The sequence below is a fragment of the Hyperolius riggenbachi genome, chromosome 6 (assembly GCF_040937935.1).
Source record: "Hyperolius riggenbachi isolate aHypRig1 chromosome 6, aHypRig1.pri, whole genome shotgun sequence".
Lineage (NCBI taxonomy): Eukaryota > Metazoa > Chordata > Amphibia > Anura > Hyperoliidae > Hyperolius > Hyperolius riggenbachi.
The window spans coordinates 387,295,896-387,323,292 of NC_090651.1; the positions used below are offsets into that span (position 1 = coordinate 387,295,896).

The window sequence follows — 27,397 nt, forward strand, 5'->3', positions numbered from 1 at the left end:
ACCTTAACCCCTGACCTTGCTGTAACACAGAGTCATGGACAGCAGTAATGTGTATCGATTCAGACACTGCAGTTGTCTGAATGGATAACCTCTCAGCTAAAGAAATATCCATAAAAATTCCCACAGCGCCACATTTAACTAAGGCCTGGCAGCTGTGCACAATTTCTCCTTTGACAATAGAGACAGGCAATATGATGAGATGTTTTCTGGAGAGACACACTGATTGCTTAACTGAGTTCACTCCACCCCAGTTAAAGGGACACTTAAGTCAAAAAAAATAAAATGAGTTTTACTCACCTGGGGCTTCCAATAGCCCCCTGCAGCTGTCCGGTGCCCTCACCGTCTCCCTCAGATCCTCCTTGCCCCACCGGCAGCCACTTCCTGTTTCGGTGACAGGAGCTGACAGGCTAGGGACGCGAGTGATTCTTCGTGTTCCTGGCCACAATAGCGCCATTTATGCTGCTATAGCATAGATCATATACCATATAGCAGCATAGAGGGTGCTAATGTGTCTGGGAACGCGAAGAATCACTCGCATCCCCAGCCTGTCAGCTCCTGTCACCGAAACAGGAAGTGGCTGCCGGCAGGGCCAGGAGGATCGGAGGGAGGTGGCGAGGGCACCAGACAGCTGCAGGGGGCAATTGGAAGCCCTAGGTGAGTAAAACTCATTTTTTTGTTTGACTTAAGTGTCCCTTTAAGCATTCTAGTTTTCCAACCTCTTTGTCTTATTGGGACATGTATGAACAATGTGTCCTGATTCCTCACAATGGAAACATAGTCTTTCAACTCTTCTACGATTTTGTTCAGCATAGGAGAGTTTTGAAAACCCCAGCTGCATAGATTCCTCTGTGGTTGATGTAGTATTACTATTTGAAGGAACAGATACAGGAATAGACATATGAGGACTCCCCTGATGGCATTGTCTGACTCACCTATCTACCCGGATTGCCAAAGTTATAGCTTCCTCCAGAGATGTAGGAACTGGATGCCTGACAAGAATATCATTAACAATATCAGAGAGTCCAAACAGGAATTGGTCTAATGGTGCTGAATCATTCCATTTAGTTGAAATTGCCCATCGCCTGAATTCTGTAGCATATACTTCTACGGTGCGTTGACCTTGTCGCAAATTCCTTAATCCTTGTACTGCCATAGAAGTAGCATCAGGATCATATGGCCATAGCTTTAAACAAGTTATTAACTGAGGTCAGGGCTTCATGTTCAGGCAAAAGTGCATATGCCCAAGACTGTGGATCTCCCTGCAAAAGGGATATAACAAAGGACACTCTTTGAGATTCTGAACCAGAAGATTGAGAGCGGACTTTAAAATACGACAGACAGTTATTCATGAAGTTATTGAATTGAGATCTGGCACCAGAACATTTCTCCGGAAGATATAAGGGAAGACGCCGAGAGCCCAGTATAGTGTAGTATGTACTGTAAATTGGGTCTGGAAGGTAAGTATAGGTAGATTATACTCACAAACAAGGGTTACCGTCCAGGTAACCACTATGAAGGCAGGTGAGGAGATTAGACCTGTCCCCACTCAGGATTAAGAAGTCGCTCTCTGTAGATCGGGAAAAAGAGGAATTTCCCTCCACCAGGGGTGGAAACAACTGCAAAAGTAGTACAGAGGCGCCAACAGGGTAAAAACAATATTTCTTTAAAATGGATAAAATGAAGTAGGTAGCGGTGGACTTACCCCTCCAAAACAGACACAAAAATTGCTGTTTTAAGCAAAAATCAGTTTATTTACATACTCCGAAAAAGGAGTATGCACCTTTTTCGGAGTATGTAAATAAACTGATTTTTGCTTAAGACAGCAATTTTTGTGTCTGTTTTGGAGGGGTAAGTCCACCGCTACCTACTTCATTTTATCCATTTTAAAGAAATATTGTTTTTACCCTGTTGGCGCCTCTGTACTACTTTTGCATTTCTCCGGAAGAGGCATTTTGGGATCCATTGGTGTTCAAAGAGATGGAGCTGGAGGAGGTATTGGAACATTCAGCGGAAGAGACAGGAACCTCAACACGGGAAGAGGCATTGGCCAGTTGAGTCAGTTGCACCTGTTGAGCAGATACTTGTTCCGTGAGCTGATTCACAGCCCATGCGAGGAGCAGTATTTTTTGTTGTTGTAACGCCTCCATTATGGAGAACCCTCATTAGTCTCCTTTTGATTGGGGATATCAGGCCCATAATACTGTCTGGCTTGTCTGGTCAATGACTATAGGACAGGCTGTATGCCCATATAACTGACCTATAGCCAAGCCCATAACACCTGCAAAAACTCCTACCTAACACAATACTACAATACACCCTGCAGTAGATGTAGCATACAGACTGACAGATAGTAATCCACCAACAGAACCTGATAACTCTAGCAATGCAGTGGGCACAGTATTCACAAGTGTAAATATATAGTCACCTGAGGACTGCAGGATGAGGCAATCCAGATGTATGAATCAGATGACTGCAGAGACAGATGTTCCAGAATGGCAAGGCAGTCCAGATAATACTTTCCAAAGATAGCCTAGTCTAGGCAAGCCGAGGTCAGTCCAGGCAGCGTTCATGCAAATCCGTGTCCAAGCAGAAGTCAATCCAGGCTGATAGCAAGTGTAGTCCACGTACAAGAGCAAGGTTGGCAACAGGAAATCCAGTAGAGATAAGCGCAGTCAGGATACCAGGCAGTAGTCGGCAACATGAACCAATCAGAGGTTAAATGTGGCCAGGATACAAAGCAGTAATCGGCAACAGGAATCAATCAGGAAGTGAGCGCATACCCAGCAACAAGCCACAGCTAATGCGATCACGGGCGATGACTGGGGGCGCTCACTGAGTTTAAATACAAGAGCTTAACCAATCAACACAAAGCAGAATTGAAACTAAATCAATAGTTATTCAGCGTGTCAGCTGATCAGCTGACACACAGGCACATGTGAACTACTGTTTACATCTGCAGAGCGCGTACTGGGAACGTGTCCTCTGCTTATCCAATGGCGTCTGAGAACCACCCTTCACTTCAGTGATGTCAGCGGCTTGCCGAGACCCGGAAGTCCAAGCTGCAGCCCAGGTCTCAGCTTTCTGTCGCCGCATACACACTGTGGATCATACAGAGGAGGTCTTATGCACCTTAAAGAGACACTGAAGCGAGACTAAATCTCGCTTCAGCTCTCATATATAGCAGGGGCACGTGTGCCCCTGCTAAAACGCCGCTATCCCGCGGCTTAATGGGGGTCCCTTCACCCCCAACCCACCCCCCGCAAAAGTTGGTCGCAGACTTGGTCGCTAAATTTCTCTTCCTGGAGGCAGGCTAACGGCTGCAGCCCTGCCTCCCAGCGCATCTATCAGACGCGCATCGCCGCCTCTCCCCCGCCCCTCTCAGTGAAGGAAGACTGAGAGGGGTGGGGGAGAGGCGGAGATACGCGTCTGACAGACGCGCGTGGGGCAGGGCTGCGGCGGTTAGCCCTGCCCCAATGCGGAAACGCTCCCCCGCATTACGGAGGGGATTTGGGGGGACGGGGACCCCCGTTAAGCCGCGGGATAGCAGCGTTTTAGCAGGGGCACAAGTGCCCCTGCTATATATGAGGTCTGAAGCCAGATTTATTCTCGCTTCAGACTCTCTTTAACTTTGTCTGCTGTTTTAGAAAAGAGAATATTATACTTTGCCTATTCGTCTATGTATCAAGAATGAAAAAGTCCTTTTTTTACTGTTGTTATTTTACACAAGATTACACAATTATTGAATAGTGGCTGTTGTAGTAAATGGCCAGTTTTATTTTGCAGAAAAAACCCATTAAGCTCAGATGTATAAGAGTTGTTGGTTGAAGGCGACAGCCCTGATTTAGCAGGTACTACTCAGTTAGAACAGAAAATGCTGTTATCCCATAGTTGCTATATTTTGGGTTGTACTTTTGTTCCTTTTCCAGTGTTTTTATTGTGGAATTCCAAATGTGGTCAGTTGACGATATGCTCAGCAAGTAGGATTCTATGCCAAAAAGTGTTTTCTTTGATGCAATTTTTTTGTACTCAGCTAAATCTTCCCTTGTAGGCCATTAAACTTTCCTCTATGATGATGTCTCTTTCTGCCACACTCATTAGAATCTTTTGGTATATACTGTATCTCACAGTTTCCTTAGTTTTAGGGGTGGACGAGTAGTTTCATCAAATTCATTGTTATTTGTGTAAAGTGCAAAAAAAGTCAATATCAAGACAAATGTGTACTGTGCCAAAGAATAGAGAGGCAAATATTTTACTACTTGGCCAACACCACTTCTGCAGGAGTTTTAACACCACTCCTTGAAGTATTACTAAGCCCAGTGATGGCCAAATCTCATCTTTGGTCATTTGTTTCCACTTTCTGCTTCTAGAAAGCCTCCAAAGTGAGGTAGCTGAAGTAGCAACAATTCTTTTCAATAATCTCCTCGATCAGAAACAAACGTAAATGGGGCAAGACATTGTCATTATTATCATATTCAACAGTTACTTTCATGCCAGATGCACCAGTTAAGGAGAATCTTGGTGGTGCTGTCTGTCTGTGCCGTGCCAGTCATTGGGCCTGATTCACAAAGCGGTGCAAACACTTTGCACGCCTGTGAAAATCCCTTTATCACGCCTAAACTTATTTTAGGTGTGATCTGAAGCAACTCGCGCGAAGCTCCTGCGCGCAAAGTTTTGCGCGAGCAATCGCTTAGCGCCCATTAAGCCCTATGGGACTTTGCGCGCATGCGTGCGCGTCTGTGCGTGCAAAACTTTGCGTGCGGGAGCTTCGCGCGAATTACAGCACAAAGCGGTGATAACTTTGCTAGTGCAAAGGTTATCACGCCTAAAGTCTTTTAGGCGTGATAACTGAGTTATCACCGCTTTGTGAATCAGGCCCATAGAGTCTCTGGCATTTAACCAGTGGCATAGCTAAGGAACCCCAATGCAAGTTTTACATGGGGCCCAAGAACTCTATCGATATGAAGCTTCAAAACCTACTAAGGACAGTTTCAGTGTCAGAGAGGTGTGATCAGAGTAAGGAAACAGTTTGTTAAGGAGTAAGGATTACAACTGTGTAATGCACATATAGAGGTGTTTATTACCAGTATAGCACCAATGAAAAATGAATAAGATGGATGAAGAAGGAAGGGCCCCTATGATCTAGAGGCCCCAATGCGGTCGCGACCTCTTCACCCCCTATTGCTACGCCATTGCATTTAACCATATTAAATCCATGTATCCAATTGTATGTAGCGAGACAGACTGGATTGCTAATGAATGTAACGGGGCCTCTTAGTGGATACCGCCTCCAGTGGCACCCTGCCTCCCAGAATCATGCAGACACCAGTATCAATGCAATATATTTATTCCCCACAGACCAACGTGATCTAATGGGGTCACGTAAGCAATAGAAAATATAGCACTAATGAAACACTTGTTAACTCAGTAAGATCATAACAATAAAAGTAATATGCTTCACACATTCAAAGTGCATAGAAAGTGTATGTCCAAGGTAGCCACCTCCTGCACCCCTCCAGTGTCACTCTAAACAAGTGTACACTAGACTGGCGCAGAACGCACCGCAGCAAAGGGACAAGCTTAATAAACTGCAATGAACACACGGTAGTAACTTCTTGCGCCCCTCCAGTGTCACTTTAAAGAAGTGCACACTACACTGGCGAAAGAAGCACAACCATAGCAAAGAAACAAACTGAAGAAAATGCAATCAGTAGCACAACCTTATTTAACTCCCGACTGGCCAGTGGGCTATTGTGCAGTTTCTGCACTCGGGGTACCCCTTTAAGGAACGTTATGTCCACAATTGGGTGCCTTGTGAAGAAGGTGCAGCAGCAAGTAGACTCCTGATGCACTCAGCAATAACAGCAGAGATGCCAGTGATGGAAGAGGGGACAGGTTAACCAGTAACCTTTGTAATCCAGCTAAAATGGTTCCTTCTGAAGTCCACACGGCTTGTACAATCCAGACTCTACCAACCTCACAGGTTCACACAGTTCTGGTCCGGCAGCTGTATCCTTTCTCCAAGATTCAGCTCAGGGTGCAGCAATCTGTGTCACAGGATCCCTTCTTCACACTCAGAAATCGAATGGAAACCAGTCTGATGGATTTAGGCCTGAAGATCCAGTCCCAGTCCCTCCAGACCTCTCTCCCAGGCTCTAGGCACACCAGCCACACCTCAGCTCCCAGCAGCCTCTGCTCACTCCAGCCTCTCTTCCAGAATTCTCTGCAGTCTTAAAGGAACTATGCCCTCCAAAGGTAGCAGTATATAACATAACAATAAAAGCACATTATATGGTGTTACATGTACATTTTAAATACATTTCTCTAAGCTACTGTATTTAAAAACTTGTTTTAGATTTGTTTCCACTACACTTCCTAAAATACCTCTCAATTTTAGTGAAGATAGCATGTATGGGGGCTGTGCTATTAGCCGCAGAAGTTGGCTTTACAAAATTGACTCCCATGCAAGTTTGCCAAAGTGATTTTGCAGAAAAGTCAGAAGTTTGACAACAATCTCATAAGCACACAAGCAATGTCCTTCCTAGTTGTAGCATACCTTGCCTTCTGGGAACTGACAGGCCAAGGGTGCAGATTAACGTGGGAAGTATGACTTATAGTCTTCATTTTTCATAAGCAACTCAAGCTCATCAGTTTTATTTACAAGATTTCTTGCATTGGTCAGCATCCAGTTTAAGTTTTTATCACCACATTTCACTCTTTTAATAATGCAAGATGGAGAACATGAAAGTTTAGTCAGCTCCGTACTCCTAGTGCCAGTCCCATATCCCTCTCCCAATCTTCTAATCTCAGACCCTCATTATCTATTTACACTTCATAGCTCACATGCTCTGTGTACCTTCCCTCCTCACACAGGTTCTAATTTATAATCCAGGGACCGTCTCTTCCCTACCCATTTATGTGCAGACTGTCCCTATGGTGGAGTCCATGACTGAGAAGTCTTCCAAGTTTTCCAGGAACCCAGAATCTTCCTTACTACTCCAACTCCCTTCCCAAGTCATTAATAGTGCCTATGATAGAGCTCGGTGTACATCGCGATCTACCCTCCTATGTAACAACCGGACTAAGAAGCAATCAGATCATTGTGGAAATAAATGTAGAGTGATTACTACTTATACATCCCAGTCCGAAGATTTATATTGGATTCTTGGAAGACATTTGCCAATCCTCTAACCGAACAGTGACCTTCGGGAGATCCTTCCCCATAGACCATAAGTCACTTATCACAGATTTAAAAACTTGAGGTATCATTTGGTGCATACCTTGTACACAGAGAAAAGTGATCCTGTAAGCACATGGTCACCTAATCCACCTAAGGGAATGTTTAAAGGAATACTATCGATTCACATATTTTTTTCAATTGACACAGGAATTGTTTGGGAAGTGCTGCTAAGTACTGGTGTATACATATTAGTAGCAACTTCTTTGTTTACTGTTACCAAAATACTTTCAATCTTTACTGACGCCAAAATTGACGGCTGACTGAGCCATGAGGAGAGGGGAAATTCCCCTCACACTTGATCAGTTAACTCTATGTGTAGCTCTGTGTGTGACAGAGAGAGAGAGGGCTTCCAACAGCTGCAGCTCCTGTGTCCTGTGTTTCTGACTGACTTGTCTGAAGAGAGCAGAGGAAATGTAACTAATTGCCACAGCTTTTCATACTGTTTTTGCTTTCAGAGTTTGATATGTTTGATATTTGCTTTCTGTAGTCTGATATGCAACTCTGGCTGTGCATTGAAGCAGACACCCCTTCTGCAATTGATTTGTCCCAATATAGCTAAATCCTACCCTCAATAAATTACAGCTTTTGCCTCTGATATTTAACATGAAAAGTAGGAACATGTTTACACAGCTACTTAGACATTATCTGCACATTGTCATTTTAGAACACTTGGGGATCCATAGTATTCCTTTAAATGTGGTCACTGTAAGGCATGCAAAGTTGTAGCCCCTAGAAAGTGTTCTGTAGATCCCAAATATCTGCGCAGATATGAGCTCTACACCTTCAGGAATTGTGGGACTAGGGGGGCTGTATATGTCGCTGAGTGTTCATGCCCCAAGTTTTACATGGGGGAAACCACTAGAGAACTTAGAGAGCTATTTTTGGAGCATATGGGGAACATAGAGCTCAGGAGGAATACCCCAGTGGCACGTCACATGAACATGGGGGTAGAATAAGTGAGATTACATTGTGGAGGTCTACAGAGTTGGAAATTGGGCCCGAGAGGGGGCAACCTTGATAAAGAATTACGTAAGATTGAGGTGAAGTGGATTTATCGGTTTGGATCTTTGTCAACGAGGGCCTCAAAGAGGGCTATACCTTCACTCCATTTATTTAGCAGGGAGGCATATCCCGATCGGCCATTTCAAGCAGTGACCGATCCTCCTCTATTTTGTCCGTCTCTTTCTTTCTTTCTTTCTTTTGTTTTTTATTATCATTAATATTATTGTAAAGATTTTTTTCTTTCTCTCTCTGTATATTTGTAATGGGGTGCCCTCAATCAGCACCCTGTCCATCAATATGCTGTGACATAATAGGCCGGCCATGTCTTGTCTCACATATGCACAGAGTTATTAGTTGGGTTATACATTGTCAATGAGAATAATTATGGCTGTGCAGCCACTAGCACCTCCGTCTACTGGTGTGTAGTGGACTGCATATGCATGTATATATATATATATACTATGATTACACACTATGCCGGTCATGAACGGCAGATGTCTCCTTGGTAACAAGTGACAGGGGTTTATAAGTGCCCCTGATTGGCTAAAATACTGTTTCATGTATTGGGAAGGCGGATTGAGTGCGCTATTGGCTGATTATGAATAAGGCGTGTCACACGCAGCCCGCCCTCACATATTGATAAGCCAATGGACTTACCTTCCAACTGTGACATCATCAGTACCCTACAAGTGTATACATTTGTGGCGGCAGTGATACTGATTGCCTGTTAACCTGCCAAGCTCATCGGTACCCCGTGGCTGATATATATGACACCCCTGGAGGTAGGACTCGTATCATTAACCCTTACTACACTTACGCTGCAGTTACCACTTAATAGTGTACTGAATATAGCACATCCCCGCCCCCCGCCATGCATATTGGTTATATCTGGTCACTGGTCTGGATGGGTGAAAGCTAGCCCCTAGATGCAGTGTTTTCTGTTCGCAATATTTTAGCATTAGGTGGGGAGAGATAGATCTGTATGTATCTATATGCTAAAGGGGGACTACATTCTGACCGGGGGGTGACACAGAGTTCTGAGTACACGCCCACTAAGTCTGCCTCATCCACTGGGATTAGTGGTATAACAAGTGGTGAATATGAGGAGGTGGGGTCCACTGATTGGGGTGTGATTCCTACTCCAAACCTCTATACAGTGGCTTGCAAAAGTATTCAACCCCCTTGAAGTTTTCCACATTTTGTCACATTACTGCTACAAACATGAATCAATTTTATTGGAATTCCACGTGAAAGACCAATACAAAGTAGTGTACACGTGAGAAGTGGAACAGAAATCATACATGATTCCAAACATTTTTTACAAATCAATAACTGCAAAGTGGAGTGTGCGTAATTATTCAGCCCCCTTGGGTCTGAGTGCAGTTAGTTGCCCATAGACATTGCATGATGAGTGCTAATGACTAAATAGAGTGCACCTGTGTGTAATCTAATGTCAGTACAAATACAGCTGCTCTGTCTCAGAGGTTGTCTAACAGAATCTTGGGAGCAACAACACCATGAAGTCTAAAGAACACACCAGACAGGTCAGGGATAAAGTTATTGAGAAATTTAAAGCAGGCTTAGGCTACAAAAAGATTTCCAACGCCTTGAACATCCCACGGAGCACTGTTCAAGCGATTATTCAGAAATGGAAGGAGTATGGCACAGGGGAGGACTGGGACCTTTTGGCCTGGGGGGAAAATGCAACCCAGAGGCCCTTGAAAGGGGGGGGGGGGGGGGGGTAACGACAGATGACAAAAATGGGCGTGACCATGTCATGCTGTGGGTGGAGTCAACTGCATAAAATGTCAGTATGGACCAAAAATCTCAGAGGAATGCCATAAAGAATTAAAATTAAGGCATTTCTGATGGCAAAAAAAGAATATATTCAGTACTAGCAAGACATACTGTACCTATTAAAGTGGCTTGTGAAATACAGGTAGTCCTTGGTTAATGAAGGAAATAGGGAATGTAGGTTTGTTCTTAATCTAAATCTGTTCTTAAGTCAGAACACTCATTTCTGTGCCTCTTCTGTCCCCCTCTATGTCACCTATTCCCCCTGTGCCTTTTTTGTCCCCCTCTGTCTCTTTTGTCTCCCTCTGTGTCACCTCATGTCTCTTGTTCCTTTTTTTCCCTGTGTCACTCTTGTTCCCCCTGTGCCCCACCCCCATGGCTCCTGTGTTCCCCCCACTGTGGCTCCTTTGGTTCCCCACTCCCCGCAGCGGGAAGAGCAGCAGTCTACTCACCTACTCCTGGGTGCCTGCATGATAAGCGTCCTCCTCTCCCTGCTCCCTCCTAATGCCGGTGTCGCGTAATGATGTGACCAATATAATCCAGCAGTAGGGGGTACCAGTGAGGAAGATAGGAGAACGCTTATCATGGAACCGGCCGCGCTGGGAGTAACCATGGTACCTGGTGGCTAAGTGACAGGAAAGTCACCATAGTTACTCTCAGCTTGAGGAGAGCAGAGAGATTTGCCATTGTATCGAGGACATGTGAGTACTACTCTTAAGGGGGGCTGTGGAGCACAGGGACAGCTCAGCCTGATGCCCCTGCAGAGGGTGAGGAACCAGGCATGGCCACATGCCTCCCTGATCACACTTCCATAGTTGGAAATGTTTGCAGCGTGTGCAGTACCAATTTTTAGCAACTTTGCAAATGCAGAATGCTCCCGGCTGTGGGAGCGCAATTCAGGAGGCACATGCAACTTACAGAGGGAACAGCTGCTGAATGGATATCAGAGAGGAACAAGAAGGACAGCAGGGAGAGGGAATGGTGGGGAAACAGGCATGTGCAGAAGTGCATGACTGGCTAGATTACAAGGAGGGGGTTGTGTAATATTACAAGACAACAAAGCGGCCAGCGAGGGAGCACCTCATGGGGCTGGAGGATGCCCCAGGTAAGTATAAATACACCAGTACACAACTCAGGTACACTTTAAGGTTTCTTTAAAAGGACTTCCAATGCAAAGTAAAAAAATCTATTTTTTAATCACCTAGGGCTTCTTTTGGCCCCGAGCAGCAGTCACAGTTCCTTGCCGCAGCCCTGGTCCACTTCAGTGTCCCTGCTGGCCGTCCACAATGATGGCTACCCGCCAGGTGGTCTGGTCTTCTGTGCCTGCGTGTCCACATCATCTAGCACATACTGGGCGTGTGCACAACTAATGCTCAGGAGCAGTATGCGCCAGATGACTTGGACTCAGGCGCAGAAGAGCCGACCCTGCCAGCAGGTAGACATCATTGCGGACGGCCAGCAGGGACACTGAAGAGGACCAGGGCTGCGGCAAGGGACTGCGACTGCTGCTTGCGGCCGGGAGAAGCGTGATTTAAAAAAGAGATTTTTTTTTTATTGTGCATCGGAAGTCCTTTAAGTAAAGTAGTAAGTGTTAGTGATATAGTACAGTATATCAGTGTGCAGTCAAACTAGAAGAATATATAAATATGCATCCAAAGAGCCAGTGCTGCAAAAAGCTACAACTAGCAGGCAGCAGTGAAAGGGTTACATGTACACAGAGCTGGCCAGTTCAAAACAAAGCAAACAAATGAAGAGGAGAGGTGTCCGCTTACAAAGAACATTGTCTGGTCAGCCGCTGATGTCTGGCTGCAGTGATCTGTGCCCTGTCTCGTCCAGCTTCAAGGGGCAGGACGCTGGGAATCTGGGATTGAAACTTCTGCATTCATTTCACCAGGCAGCACTGAAATCCTCCTGTAGCCTGGCCACTTCAAATGACGCGCTAGAGAGCCACCTCTGCTCTCTCTTCACTGGCTGGCTGCTACTACAGGCAGGGGGCAGGACCTCTGTTGCCTAGCAGCACCTCGAGATTCACCAACACGCACTGCATTGGGCCGGAGGAGAGAGAAGCTTCTATGAAAAAGAGTAGGAAAACATCCTGGCGGCCCTGATGAAAGGTGCAGGAGGCGGCCCAGGGGGCAATCGCCCCCTGTCCCCCCAGGCCAGTCCGCCTATGGTATGGCACAACTGTAAACCTACCAAGACAAGGCCGTTCACCTAAACTCACAGGCCGAACAAGGAGAGCGCTGATCAGAAATTCAGTCAAGAGGCCCATGGTGACTCTGGACAAGCTGCAGAGATCTACAGCTCAGGTGGGGGAATCTGTCCATAGGACAACTATTAGTTGTGCACTGAACAAAGTTGGCTCTTATGGAAGAGTGACAAGAAGAAAACCATTGTTAACAGAAAAGCATAAGAAGTCCTGTTTGCAGTTTGTTAGTTGCCACAAGCCATGTGGGGGACACTGCAAACATGTGGAAGAAGGTGCTTTGGTCGGATGAGTCCAAAATGGAACTTTTTGGCCACAATGCAAAACGCTATGTGTGGCAGAAAACTAACACTGCACATCACTTTGAACACACCATGCCCACTGTCAAATATGGTGGTGGCAGCATCATGCTCTGGGGGTGCTTCTCTTCAGCAGGGACAGGGAAGCTGTTCAGAGTTGATGGGAAGATGGATGGAGCCAAATGCAGGGCAAACTTGGAAGAAAACCTCTTGGAGTCTGCAAAAGACTTGAGACTGGGGCGGAGGTTCACCTTCCAGCAGGACAACGACCCTAAACATAAAGCCAGGGCAACAATGGAATGGTTTAAAACAAAACATATTCATGTGTTAGAATGGCCCAGTCAAAGTTCAGATCTAAATCCAATCGAGAATCTGTGGCAAGATCTCAAAACTGCTGTTCACAAACGCTGTCCATCTAATCTGACTGAGCTGGAGCTGTTTTGCAAAGAAGAATGGGCAAGGATTTCAGTCTCTAGATGTGCAAAGTTGGCAGAGACATACCCTAAAAGACTGGCAGCTGTAATTGCAGCAAAAGGTGGTTCTACAAAGTATTGACACAGGGGGCTGAATAATTACGCACACCCCACTTTGCAGTTATTGATTTGTAAAAAATGTTTGGCATCATGTATGATGTTTGTTCCACATCTCACGTGTACACTACTTTGTATTGGTCTTTCACGTAGAATTCCAATAACATGGTTTCATGTTTGTGGCAGTAATGTGACAAAATGTGGAAAACTTCAAGGGGGCCGAATACTTTTGCAAGCCACTGTATATACCTGCTTTTGAGCCATTATCAGGTTGGCTCTGACTTGGGCTATACATGTTGTCTCACTTTTTTAATGCACTCTTAGCGCACTGCACTTTTTTAGTATTTTCCTGACGAAGGATAAATGTAAAATTAAGCGAAACATGCTGGTTTGATTTGTGGGTAATTGTTTGCTAGTGAGGGGGGCATTTTCTACTCACCATAGCTCAGTTTTTTAAATGTACATGGGAATAGGGACCTATTGAGGCCCGGTCTACTGATGTCCATGTGCAGCCATAGATTACGATGCTGATGCATAGTGTCCTATGTTATTCCCTGGAATACTGAGATCAATCATTATTGTGTGATTGTTATTGTATTGGTGCTTTTGAGGGGTGGTTTATATCCTGTGTGATTCCCACTCAGCTATATATACCTACTATACCACACCTCTGAGCTATCAATAATCACACACTCAGTATATAGGGATATCCCCTCCCCCCCCCCCCCCCCCCCTCTTGTATGTGTTGATGACGGTGATGGTGTGTTAGCCCTCCTAATAAAAGTAATATTTTCGGTATTATATTACCATTTTCCTAAAGGGGCCAATAGGGATTAGTTTATCCCACTGTTTGCTCTTACTTCTCTAACTTCTCAGCCACCTAGTATACTCTCTAAGTGTAAGGATCCCTCCTGTAGCGTATTCTGTCCGTTGCAGTGGAGCTGCAAACGGACAGTTCTGGCTTATCTGCTTACATTCGGTTGTGCATTCACAATAAGGCTCATTGTCATTTACAATTGCTCTGCAGTTCTGGGCAGCTCAGGATGCTGTCATCATTCCACCAATTGCTTGTTGCAGCTGAACTGCGGCCAGATAGCCCTGGATTTCCTGCATGCATGTTGTTACATAATACTGCATGTGTTTTGTTAGGGGAGTTGTAAGGCTTGGTGGTGTATTCTCCACAGTCAGCATGCAACGCATGAGCTGACGTGGAGGAGGTACACACACTAGCACAAGGAAACAGGCTATCCCTAGTATAGTGGAGGGGAGGACTGACTCCAATAGGAGATTGTGGCGCACAGAGCCGGTGCAGATCTGACAGCCACAAACAATGCTTTCGTTATAACGTCTCAGCGCAAAGTAGCGCTGAGCGCATAAACCAGAACTGAGGAGATCAGGACAGGAAGACAGAATGAACGCTTGCTAGCTAGCGGCTACTTAGCGACAGCAAGCGTCCAAAACAAGACAGACTGGAATGAGGCAGCCAATGCGATTGCAGCGATGGCGTGCCTCACAAAGACCGGACAGGATAGTCAGGAAATAGCAGGATCAAGATAGATGAACGTAACACAGACAAATATACAATAAGTATTTCCTAGCGTATTACAATTACAGCTATCAATGAAACTATTTGTAACGTCTGACTAACATATGTATATATCGGCAATGAACCGATATATAACATAAGCAGGAACACTGACTTAGACTGGAGCAATACAGGGAACAGGACTCAGAAGGATTCGCTATCTCTTCGCAGAGATGAACGCAATCCACAAACGGTAACAGGACAGGATTCAGAAGGATTCGTTATCTCTTCGCAGAGATGAACGCAATCCACAAATGGTAACAGAACAGGATTCAGAAGGATTCGCTATCTCTTCGCAGAGATGAACGCAATCCACAAACGGTAACAGAACAGGATTCAGAAGGATTCGTTATCTCTTTGCAGAGATGAACGCAATCCACAAATGGTAACAGAACAGGATTCAAAAGGATTCGCTATCTCTTCGCAGAGATGAACACAATCCACAAACAGAACCAGGAGCAGGGTAACTACCTCAGCACGGGTGATCACGGTACGCGCAACCTACCAAAACGTGCTGGAAAGCTGACTAACTGCACACAGGATATAAACAGTTCGTGTACGTATACATCAGCGACACTGATGTATCAACGTAACACAAATACAAGGAAAATAATAAACGTGCTGGTATGCATATATATGGGCAATGAACCAATATATGATGCAAAACCAGCAAAGTATCTTTTAGAACAAGAAACACGATCGGGGGCTGAAGCGACAGCAAGACAGGCTTAAACTGAAGCTATGAAAACCCGAGGAGTCCTGCAGGAAGCAGATCTTTATACTGAGGTCATCCAATGGGAGCAGACATGCAGATTCCCACACAGGTGAATGATAATCAGTCACAAGCTGACAGCAGGGAAAGGCAGACAAAGCTATGCAGCTTGCATGGAAAGAGATCAGAACTGCCTGAGCTGCAGCACTACTACTTCCAGCAACACCTGCTGCAGCAGTGATCATTACAGTACCCCTGCCCTTAAAAGCGGATTCCAGACGCTTTTCAAAACTGAAATTCCCAACAAAACAGTCTGACTGATAATTCATGATGACCGGGACAGCCCGGCAAGACCGAATTCCAGAATCAGTCCCCACAAGACTGGACCCATCAGAACCAGAACCTACAGAACCATGCCCATCAGTACTACAAGCCCCAGTGTGACACCCATCAGAACCATGATTTCCAGAAGAAAGCCCTCCGAAACTCCCTGAGCGATACCCACCGCCTTCCAGGAACCGTTCAAAAATGCCAAAGCCTTTGCAATGCCCACCGGGACTGTCTTTACCAACACAAAACCCACTGTTGAACCAGTCCAAGGCACCAGGACAAGTTTCCTCAGAGACCTCCCAGAACACCTTGAAGCTCCAAAGAGATCCCCATAGGTCAGAACGCCCCTTAGGCTCACATGGAGAACTATCAAGAACCCCTATGGAACCTAGGGCAATTCCCGAGTCAGGGCCACAAGGACAAACATCAAGATCAGGGCTTTCAGGGACCAGAACCATCTCTGGGCATGCAGGCAGACTGGCAACATCAGAACATGTTCCCACTAAGGAAGCATCAGAGCACGCTAACACCTTAGACACACTTGGGCATTCTGGCACACAAAGAACATCTGGGCACACTGGCACAAGAGAAACCTCTGGGCATGTCAAGGAACTGTGAGCCTCAGGGTCAGCCAAGACAGGACCAAAACCAGGACTGGCCAAAAAAAATCATCATGACTAGACTTCGCAACTACTGGACTTTTACACGAGAATGCAGGATCAGACTTAGATGTCGCTGATTCCAGCAAAGTCAGTAACAAATCAGATTCAGGGGCACTAACAAGACAGGACAAATCTTCTGATGTATGCACTGAACCAGATAGGGACTCCACAACTACCTCTGGACTGGACAGAGACTCATCTAATACACTGGATTGGAGCTCATGAGGCGCTGCAGAACAAGTCAGTATTGCAGCAGCCCCCACTGGACTAGGCAAAACTGAGGAATTCCCTGGACAGGAAGGGGACTCTGGAACCTCTGCCACAGCGGCCAGAGAACCAGAATCTTTCAGGATACAGGGCTGGGTTTCAGGAACACTCATCAGACCGGACTGAAATTCTGAGATTTCTATTATTTTGACCAGAGAATCAGAATTATCCATGTTACAGGGCAAGACTTCTGAAACATTCAGAGGACAGGGCTGGAGTTCCTCGGCTGTTACAACACTGGAGAGGGACTCAACAACATTGGTTAAATCAGACTGTGTACAGGGCAAGGTATCTAACACACTTGCTGACGAGGACAATATTTCAATGGCTTCTGCTTTGCTGGGCAGAAATTCATCAAGTTTTATTAGAGCAGACTGTAATTCCAAAACAGCTGCTAGACAAGTGAATATTACTGCAACACCAACTGAGGTAAGCAGTGCCTCAGACTCCTCTGCTAGAGGGTTTGAAGTATCCAAAGTACTGGGTGAAGCATAAGACTCTGCGACCACAGCTTCACTGGACAGGATCACTGAAGAGTCCATATTGCAGGGCAAAACCATGGAAGCACCTGCTGGACAGCATAATGATTCTGTGACCTGAGTTTCATTGGAGAGATCTACTGCACAATTCATGGTACAGGGCAATTTTACTGGAACATTTTCTGAACAAGGTAATAATTCTGCGATTTCAGGTTCACATAGCAGATGCTCTGAGCTATTCACGAAACTAGAGCGAGGTGTAGAAACAGGAAGATCAAGACACAATGTTTGCGCATCTGAATCACCATTCATTTGTAAAATTGGAAAATTCAGATGCTGGGGTTCTGAGGTTTCTAGACAGGATTGCTGGGACTCGGAAACTGATGTAGTGCATCTATTGGCATCTGCTGGATCAGACAGGAGTTGAACTTTATTAACACAGGTAATTTCTGCAGAAGTGTTTGCAGAGGCAGGCAAGATTTTTCTGGTGTCTGTTTCACTGAACAAAGAGTCATGAGTACTGGCTAGGCTGGACTCGGAAGTCAGCAGGACCTCTGGATTCTCTGCTGAGAAATTTGCGCAGGGCAAGGTTAAGAATGTATCAGTGGCTTCTGTTTTACTGGTAAGTAACACTGAGTTATCCATGGTACAGGGTGGAATTGCAGGAACTTCAATTTCACACAAAAAGAGCTCCGAATCACCTGCTGAATCAGCCAAAGGTGCTGAAGCAGGCGGGTCAGAACGCCAAATTTGCGAATTCGGAGTCACATAAAAATCATCCAAAATCAGTTCCCACACATCAATCAATGGAGCCACAAAGTCATACCCACACACACCAGTTTTTATTAGGTTATAGGCAGACTTAATGCATGCATTCAATACTAATTCACCTTTTGCACTGTAAAATTGACAAAATGAACTTGAATCATTCTTCCATTCATTGACCAGAGCTTCCATCTCTCCTTTCTCAAATGGAGGATTCCAAGCATACTTAACAGGCAGATCATGGTTTGCAGATATGATTGTAGCAGGGACATATATTGGGTTAATTAGCAGGTGATTGGCAGATTCCTTATTCCTAAGAATCTCCAATACCTGTAGCAAGTGCTGCTGAACTGTAGTGTATGCAAACTTTCCTTGCTTCACAAATAAGTTGATTTGTTCAATACTCTGTAATATCTCCTCATAATCATACTCAGATAATTCTTTTAAACAAAAATCTTTATTTTCCCTAGCCAGGGAGGAAAGTTCATTAGTAGTTTCATAAGTCCATTTAACTCCCCTGAAAGACAATTGCATTTCATTATCTGTTAATGGCAGAATCTCATTATAGGTCTCAGTCGCTAAGGATAACGACTCTGCAGATCGGACACGTTTCTTAGAACGTTTGCGTTTTGCCTTAGACCCTGCTGTTTTTGGTGATTTATTCAAGGCTGCAGGAAAATTATCAGTAACACTTTCTGCTTGCTAAACATTTTTGCAAGCAATTGAAGGAGAAGCTGATTGGCCTGCTGCCAGGAGTTCATTAAGAGGAAAAGGCAATGGATCTATGCGCAACCAGTTATGGATCACAAACGCTAGAAATTCCAGCGGTCTCTCTTTCAAATCGGAATGATTGAGAACATCAAATGCCCACTGGAATAATTCCCCTTTAAACAAAATATAACTTAGTTGGAGTGCCCAGGTTGAAACAGGAGTCGCTTGGAGATCGGGATTGGCCAGGAACCTGGCACATTCAGAGAAAAACTCATTTTCTCTTTCAGAGTTAAGTTCTTCAAATTTCTTAAAGGAACAGGAACCATAATTAACAGTGTCATACTTTCTGGGAATCCCCCCCACAATGGGGATTGGTAATGGGGTTTTCATAATGTAAGGCTTGGTGGTGTATTCTCCACAGTCAGCATGCAACGCATGAGCTGACGTGGAGGAGGTACACACACTAGCACAAGGAAACAGGCTATCCCTAGTATAGTGGAGGGGAGGACTGACTCCAATAGGAGATTGTGGCGCACAGAGCCGGTGCAGATCTGACAGCCACAAACAATGCTTTTCGTTATAACGTCTCAGCGCAAAGTAGCGCTGAGCGCATAAACCAGAACTGAGGAGATCAGGACAGGTAGACAGAATGAAGGCTTGCTAGCTAGCGGCTACTTAGCGACAGCAAGCGTCCAAAACAAGACAGACTGGAATGAGGCAGCCAATGCGATTGCAGCGATGGCGTGCCTCACAAAGACCGGACAGGATAGTCAGGAAATAACAGGATCAAGATAGATGAACGTAACACAGACACATATACAATAAGTATTTCCTAGCGTATTACAATAACAGCTATCAATGAAACTATTTGTAACGTCTGACTAACATATGTATATATCGGCAATGAACCGATATATAACATAAGCAGGAACACTGACTCAGACTGGAGCAATACAGGGAACAGGACTCAGAAGGATTCGCTATCTCTTCGCAGAGATGAACGCAATCCACAAACGGTAACAGGACAGGATTCAGAAGGATTCGTTATCTCTTCGCAGAGATGAACGCAATCCACAAATGGTAACAGAACAGGATTCAGAAGGATTCGCTATCTCTTCGCAGAGATGAACGCAATCCACAAATGGTAACAGAACAGGATTCAGAAGGATTCGCTATCTCTTCGCAGAGATGAACGCAATCCACAAATGGTAACAGAACAGGATTCAGAAGGATTCGCTATCTCTTCGCAGAGATGAACGCAATCCACAAACGGTAACAGAACAGGATTCAGAAGGATTCGTTATCTCTTTGCAGAGATGAACGCAATCCACAAATGGTAACAGAACAGGATTCAGACGGATTCGCTATCTCTTCGCAGAGATGAACGCAATCCACAAACAGAACCAGGAGCAGGGTAACTACCTCAGCACGGGTGATCACGGTACGCGCAACCTACCAAAACGTGCTGGAAAGCTGACTAACTGCACACAGGATATAAACAGTTTGTGTACGTATACATCAGCGACACTGATGTATCAACGTAACACGAATACAAGGAAAATAACAAACGTGCTGGTATGCATATATATGGGCAATGAACCAATATATGATGCAAAACCAGCAAAGTATCTTTTAGAACAAGAAACACGATCGGGGGCTGAAGCGACAGCAAGACAGGCTTAAACTGAAGCTATGAAAACCCGAGGAGTCCTGCAGGAAGCAGATCTTTATACTGAGGTCATCCAATGGGAGCAGACATGCAGATTCCCACACAGGTGAATGATAATCAGTCACAAGCTGACAGCAGGGAAAGGCAGACAAAGCTATGCAGCTTGCATGGAAAGAGATCAGAACTGCCTGAGCTGCAGCACTACTACTTCCAGCAACACCTGCTGCAGCAGCGATCATTACAGGAGTCCTTTGCATTCACAGCCAGCTAGGAAATGGTAATCAAGCCAGCTCAGGATTGAATGATTACCATTCAGCTGTGTGGAGATTTGCATACCTGCATCCATTGGCTGATGCCAGTTTAAAAGTCTGCCTCCCATTTTAGACCCCGCCTGTCATAGCGGTCAGTTCGCTGATCTGCTGGGCACCTTGACACTCTTATAGATCTGTTATTGTAGTTCAATGTGACCTTATTATTTGTGCTTTAGCTCGTTTCTTGATAAATATATATGCAGACTTGCTAATATATATTTATCCGTTAGTTGAGCTGTTTGTTATTTTTCTGTATTATTGTTTATTGCCTTGTTTCTGTAATGATCTGGTGCCGATTTCCACAGTCAGCGCACACCAAGTGCGCTGAAGCAGATGGAAATCCCCACAATCACAGAAGCAAAGTATTCAGTATATGTAAATACATTTGTAGAGAGGAATTCCAACCAGCAGGTGGAGCTGTGGAGTACAGAGGAACAAGACCTCTGTACAACCACAGATGCCAGATTGAAATTGCACGACGTAAAGCAGCATTGGGCAAATATAAGATAATGGTCTGACCGTGCGCTCCTCTATCCACTCCAATAATACTTCAGTTTAGTGTTAATTTCAATCTATATGCATATAGTAATTTCTACTGGATCGCTATCTACCATACAGAGTGTACATCTCAGTTTGACTAGATAAGGAAAAGAAAGGTATAGCGCTCAACAGTTCAAAAAATATTCAGACCAGAGTAGTATTGGCTCCTTTTAGATTCCATCCAGTGGTTTCGTAATTATCCCCATACACAGTGTCAGAACAAAATACATATGAATGGAATTATAAAATAATTAAAATAATTAAAAGTCCCAAACAGTTCCTTCTAGAATATCTTCATATAAGCTCTTCTTCAATGTAAATGCATATCACACATACACGCTCACCAGATATTGTGGCCAACCAGTCACGATCGGCAATCGCGTTTATGATAATGATCAGTGGTCCACAACGACTTGCTCAATCGATCCCCGCACCTTCAATGCTCGGTACATGTAAACAAATACATGATCATAGTGCAACTCTGCATCAAACTCTTTATGACACCGCCACCAAAAATAATTTCACTGTCACCAGTGAGGCCTTGATTTTAGCATGCACCTAATGTGCTATCACCCGTTTTTCAAACCAGCCTCTCACCTGATGTAAATGCTGACCTCATAACAGACCAGCGTCAGCGCTTTTTCATAAATCTGCGTGTCACTCAGAACGTGGTTGCCTATGAACTAAACAGGCCTTGACATTTAACGACGTTTATCGACGTTTAACCCACCGGATTTCTCCAAAGAAAGTACGCTTGTAAATTTTAAGAACATGGTATTAAAAGATCTAGAAAAAATCCAGTTTAAAAGAATAAAGAGGAGAACCATCTCATTAACACACTCAACAAGCGAAAAGAAATTGTAGTAAGACCGGCAGATAAAGGAGGGGGGGTGGTCATTATGCACATACAACAATATAAGGAAGAAATGGAAAATATATTATCCGACTCAGGTACATATAGGAAACTAAGGGGTGACCCAACTAGTCAGTATAAAGAAGAGATGAGACAAATCCTTAGGGATGGATTGGACAGAGGGATTTTGAATGACTCTGAGTTTTGTTATCTTATGATAGATGCACCTCGTATTCCGGTGATCTATCATAACCCAAAAATTCATAAAAATCAAAACAACCCACCTGGGCGGCCGATTGTTAGTGGGATAGGTTCCCTTAATCAGAGACTGGGTGAGTATATAGATAGATTCCTGCAACCGGTGGTAACAACCCTTCCGCATCTGTTAAAAGATACCAAGCACTTTTTGCAGACCATTAACGGGATGCAGATTAATGAAGATTGTTTATTAGTTACAGCCGATGTGTCGGCATTGTACACCATCATTCCGCATCAAAGGGCATTAGAATCTGTTAAAAGGGCACTGATAGATCAGGATTCACTTAAGGAGGACCAGATTATGTTTATTCTGGAACTCTTAACATTCTGCTTGTCACACAATTATTTTTGGTACAATGGTGATTTTTATTTGCAAACAGTAGGGTGCGCTATGGGGGCGAAATTCTCTCCCAGTGTGGCAAATATTTTTATGGACCAATGGGAGAGATCTGTGTTGGCAGATCCCAATAGTAGTAGAGTTATTAATTGGAAACGGTTCATAGACGATTTGTTTTGGATATGGGAAGGACAAGAGGAGGAATTACAACAATATGTTCAGTGGCTGAACACAAATACATTGGGGATTGACCTGTCTATGAAATATAGTAAAGAAGAAATTGATTTTTTGGATATAGTAATAATGAAAAGGGATAAATATCTGGGCACTAAAACGTTCTTTAAAAAAACGGACAGGAACTCGTACATACCAATACAAAGCTGCCATCATCCTAAATGGATGCAGAATATTCCAAAAGGGCAGTTTTATAGAATACGAAGGAACTGTTCCAATATGGTAGATTATATCACCCAATCAAATATGCTTATAGATAGATTTGTTGATAAGGGGTACAATAGACCACAACTTGAAGAAGTAGCTGATGAAATATGTATGAGGAACAGAGAAGATCTGTTAAAACCAAGGGACACTAATAATGACAGTAGTAATGCCTTTGAGTATGCGGTAATGATGGATTTCAACTCTCAATACAAACAAATTGAAAAGGTATATAAGAAACATTGGGGTCTACTTAGAAATGACCCTATTTTAGGGAGATCACTCCCTGCATACCCTAAGTTTATATATAGACGTGCGAGGAATTTGCAACAGAGCTTGGTTAAAACGTATGTGGAGGGACCCAAAGTAATGAATCAAACTGATGCATGGGGCAATACAGGTTTTTATCCCTGTCGCCAATGTGTGGCATGTGAAAAAGCGCAGGGGATTAGAACAAAAGAGGTTATATCATCACAGACAGGGAGGAAGTTCAAAGTGAGGGAGTTCATCCACTGCTGCAGTACGCACGTGGTTTACCTATTATGGTGCCCGTGCGGGCTGCAGTACGTGGGACGTACTAAAAGAACCCTTAAACAACGAATAGGGGAGCATATCAATAACATTAAGAATGGAGTTATAGGACACAGTGTCTCTAAGCATTTTGTAGACAAGCATGGTGGGGATGCAGCAGCCATGAAATTTTGTGGTTTGCAGAAGTTAACCACAAGATGGAGGGGCTGCCATAAGGTTAGGGAGATATCAAAGTTGGAAACTCGCTGGATATATAATTTGAAAACATTGGCTCCAGGAGAGCTGAATGTCGAATTGGATCTTAATTGTTTCATCTATGATGGCTAGGGACAGTGTGAACATAACCATAATATACTGAATTGGTTGGGGTATATCAAATGTTGGTTTTACCATATGAAATAATTGGGATCTATAAGTGGTATTGATTTTATAATTTAGATATTAGAATGGGTTTTATTATTTATGCAACAGCCACTGGGTGACTGCTGAATTGGTGGAGCTTTGGATGATGCACATGATATGTGTGTATGTGCGCATCGGCAGTGCTCCATGTCAAATGTAAGCGGAGGTACATTTTATGAGCTGTGTATAGTAATGGACATAGGGGGAGAATAGATCTAGAAAGAAGAGTATCGATACCTGACTTCCCATATAGAATAGGGCCGTACATAGAATTAGATGTGGATATATGTTTATGTATCCCGAGAGGAATATTTAGGCATATTTGATTTTACTATTTTAATTATTTTAATTTGTAATCATCCTGAAGTAGTGCCCATAATTGAGGTATATGCTAATAGGAGGGGATGTTTATGGGTAATGTAGTCCATAATATATCCTTTTTAAGCTGCACGCCAGCGTTGGATGTCGGATGTAGGAACGAGCAGGGTTATGGGTATTGTAGTTCTGTTAGTCTCCACCTACTGGTGAGGCTGGCGTACAATGGTATGGTTAAGAGGCGAATGAAATGTACTGAAGTAAGAGATCATGTGATTAGAAGGATGGATTAAATGGCGTCTCCCGGCTCCGATAGGCCATGCCCCTGATGAGTCGAATGACGAAACTAGTTGGGCGGAGCCTACGGAGCAAGTGAGACGCTGAACCAGGAGCTGGATTTTGTAATGCGCAATTTTACTTTGAAACTTGTGAGTGCACTATTTTAATTATTTTACAATAAACAAGACAGTATTACGCTATGTCAAGGCCTGTTTAGTTCATAGGCAACCACGTTCTGAGTGACACGCAGATTTATGAAAAAGCGCTGACGCTGGTCTGTTATGAGGTCAGCACTTACATCAGGTGAGAGGCTGGTTTGAAAAACGGGTGATAGCACATTAGGTGCATGCTAAAATCAAGACCTCACTGGTGACAGTGAAATTATTTTTGGTGGCGGTGTCATAAAGAGTTTGATGCAGAGTTGCACTATGATCATGTATTTGTTTACATGTACCGAGCATTGAAGGTGTGGGGATCGATTGAGCAAGTCGTTGTGGACCACTGATCATTATCATAAACGCGATTGCCGATCGTGACTGGTTGGCCACAATATCTGGTGAGCGTGTATGTGTGATATGCATTTACATTGAAGAAGAGCTTATATGAAGATATTCTAGAAGGAACTGTTTGGGACTTTTAATTATTTTAATTATTTTATAATTCCATTCATATGTATTTTGTTCTGACACTGTGTATGGGGATAATTACGAAACCACTGGATGGAATCTAAAAGGAGCCAATACTACTCTGGTCTGAATATTTTTTGAACTGTTGAGCGCTATACCTTTCTTTTCCTTATTGGGCAAATATAAACAAGGTAGCAATTCGACAGAGAGCAAGAACAGAGACAGATATATTAATGTCTACCAATCTAGTCGCCACCTAGCGATGGTAGACATGTAACAGCCGAACAGACCAGAGTGAGAAAGCCAATCGCAAGAGAGGCGATTGCTATCAGAAACACAAGACTGAGCAAAGACAGACCATGAATTGATTAAAGGAAGACACAGCAAACGCGGTCACCGCACGTTATGTGCAACAGTGACAAGCAGGTTAAATTCACGGTCACCGCACGAGAAGCGCAACAGTGACAAAAAGTAACAACTCTGACTAACAAATTAACACGGAAACAAAGAAACAGATAGCGGGAACGTTTGCTAATCAGTTGCCTAACACCAGACAACAGCAAGCGTTTGCTCCAGACAAAACAGACTGAATAGCAACCGCTGCCAAGGTTATACTCCAAGACACAGACAAGGGACATCCGCCACCTCTAGAGCTAGGGCGAATGCGATCAAGGAACAGGACTGAATGATTCACTATCAGCCACCACTGGAGATAGTGGAATCGCAAGGACAGGACAAGACAAGACTAGGCAGTACAAATAATACACAAAACTGACTGCACTAGTAGGAGTGCAAAATGCACTCCCCAAGAATTAACTACACTAGGATATTTTAGCTACAAGATACAAAGAGACTGTTTCTCTAAGGTCAGTCTTACAAAACAGAACCTATGACGAGCAAGGAATTCTGGGAGAAAGTGACATTTATACTGAAAACCTTCAAAGGAAGCAGAAATGCCAATTGCAACAAGATAAGTGAATGCAAGTCACTACAGCAGGAAGCCTCCTGAATCTTGCAAGCTGACAAAAAGGTCTCTTTTCCCTGGACTGAACTATGCAGCCTGCATAGGAAACCAACAAACTGTCTAGAGAATCAAGGCCAGCAGAACAGATTCTGACAGTTCCCTTGCCTGATGGCCATTCGCTAAATCCGTGGTGGGTCAGTCCATTATCCAGATAGCTTGGATTCTGCCATCACCACGTTGGTGACTGGTAGTATTCCTGCTACTCTAGTTTCTGGGAACGTAACTATAGGCTGCAGTTGCTGTTAGTTATGTTCTATCCTGTAGTCTTGCCTGGGTAGGATGCTTGCTGGTGACTGTTGTTAACCAGCTTGCTCTGCTTCTGTGTGAGCTGCGGTTGCTACTAGTTACGCTCCAATCTATAGTCCTGTCTTGTACCTGTCTGAATGCTTGCTATCGCTAAGGCAGCACAGTGCGAACTAAGGCAGCGCAACATCGCACTGCGCTGCCATTGTGTTTTATTTGTAGCGATATCAGAAGCCCAGAGCTGCAGTTGCTCTGGGCAGCCTGTGTGACCTCTTCCATTGTCCAGCTGTTTAGCCTTGTTGCGCTGGGTGGTCAGAAAATATGTCCCCCCAGCATCACACTAAGATCCCTCTGGCTTTCAGGTGTACCTTTTTATAATACCACCTATATTAAGGCACTTATTGAGCCTGAATATATGTCCCCTGCATGGTGGCATCTGGATATATGTCCCTTGCATGATGCCGTCCCCCAGGTGACATTAGTATAGGGGTACTGCAGTACCCCTTACCCATTTCCATAAAGAGTTAAACTTAAATGAAACAGAAACAAGGAGAAAAGTAATGTATTAATCTTAATTAACCATTCATCCTTGCTTCATGCACTGTCATAATGTCATCCATACTTCATGGCCGGATTCGTGTAAGGAGTTGTGTCAAAACAACAAATATTTTTACTTCTTAGAACGTTTTGCTCTGTCAAGACGTAAGCACTGCAGTTCTTGACAAAAGACATAATCTGTTATTTAAATAATTTCTGAATTTAATGTTGGGGAACAGATTACTCCAGCACACAAGGATCTGTGGAGTGACAACATATTTACATGACATCTGATCTCATAATAAATTGAGTACATGTTCTGCATAAGCAAGTAAATAGTAAGCTTGACCTGGTCTATAGCAGTTGTTTGACTATTTTGCCGTGTCATTTTGCAGTAAAGATTTTAAGATGAAGAAGAAACTGAAAGCTAAATAGAGTTACTTCAAAGAGACTCT

At 44.0% G+C, this 27,397-nt stretch overlaps 1 protein-coding gene across 1 annotated transcript in view; it reads right to left on the reverse strand.

Annotated features, from left to right (window-relative positions):
• The window catches only part of LOC137523125 (uncharacterized), a 39,655-nt gene extending 27,695 nt beyond the window's left edge, over positions 1 to 11,960 (reverse strand). Inside the window, exon 1 of the mRNA XM_068243356.1 lies at positions 11,806 to 11,960. The gene's annotated coding sequence lies outside the window, so the exon portion shown is untranslated. The remainder of the gene's footprint in view (positions 1 to 11,805) is intronic.
• Positions 11,961 to 27,397: the final 15,437 nt, after the last annotated feature.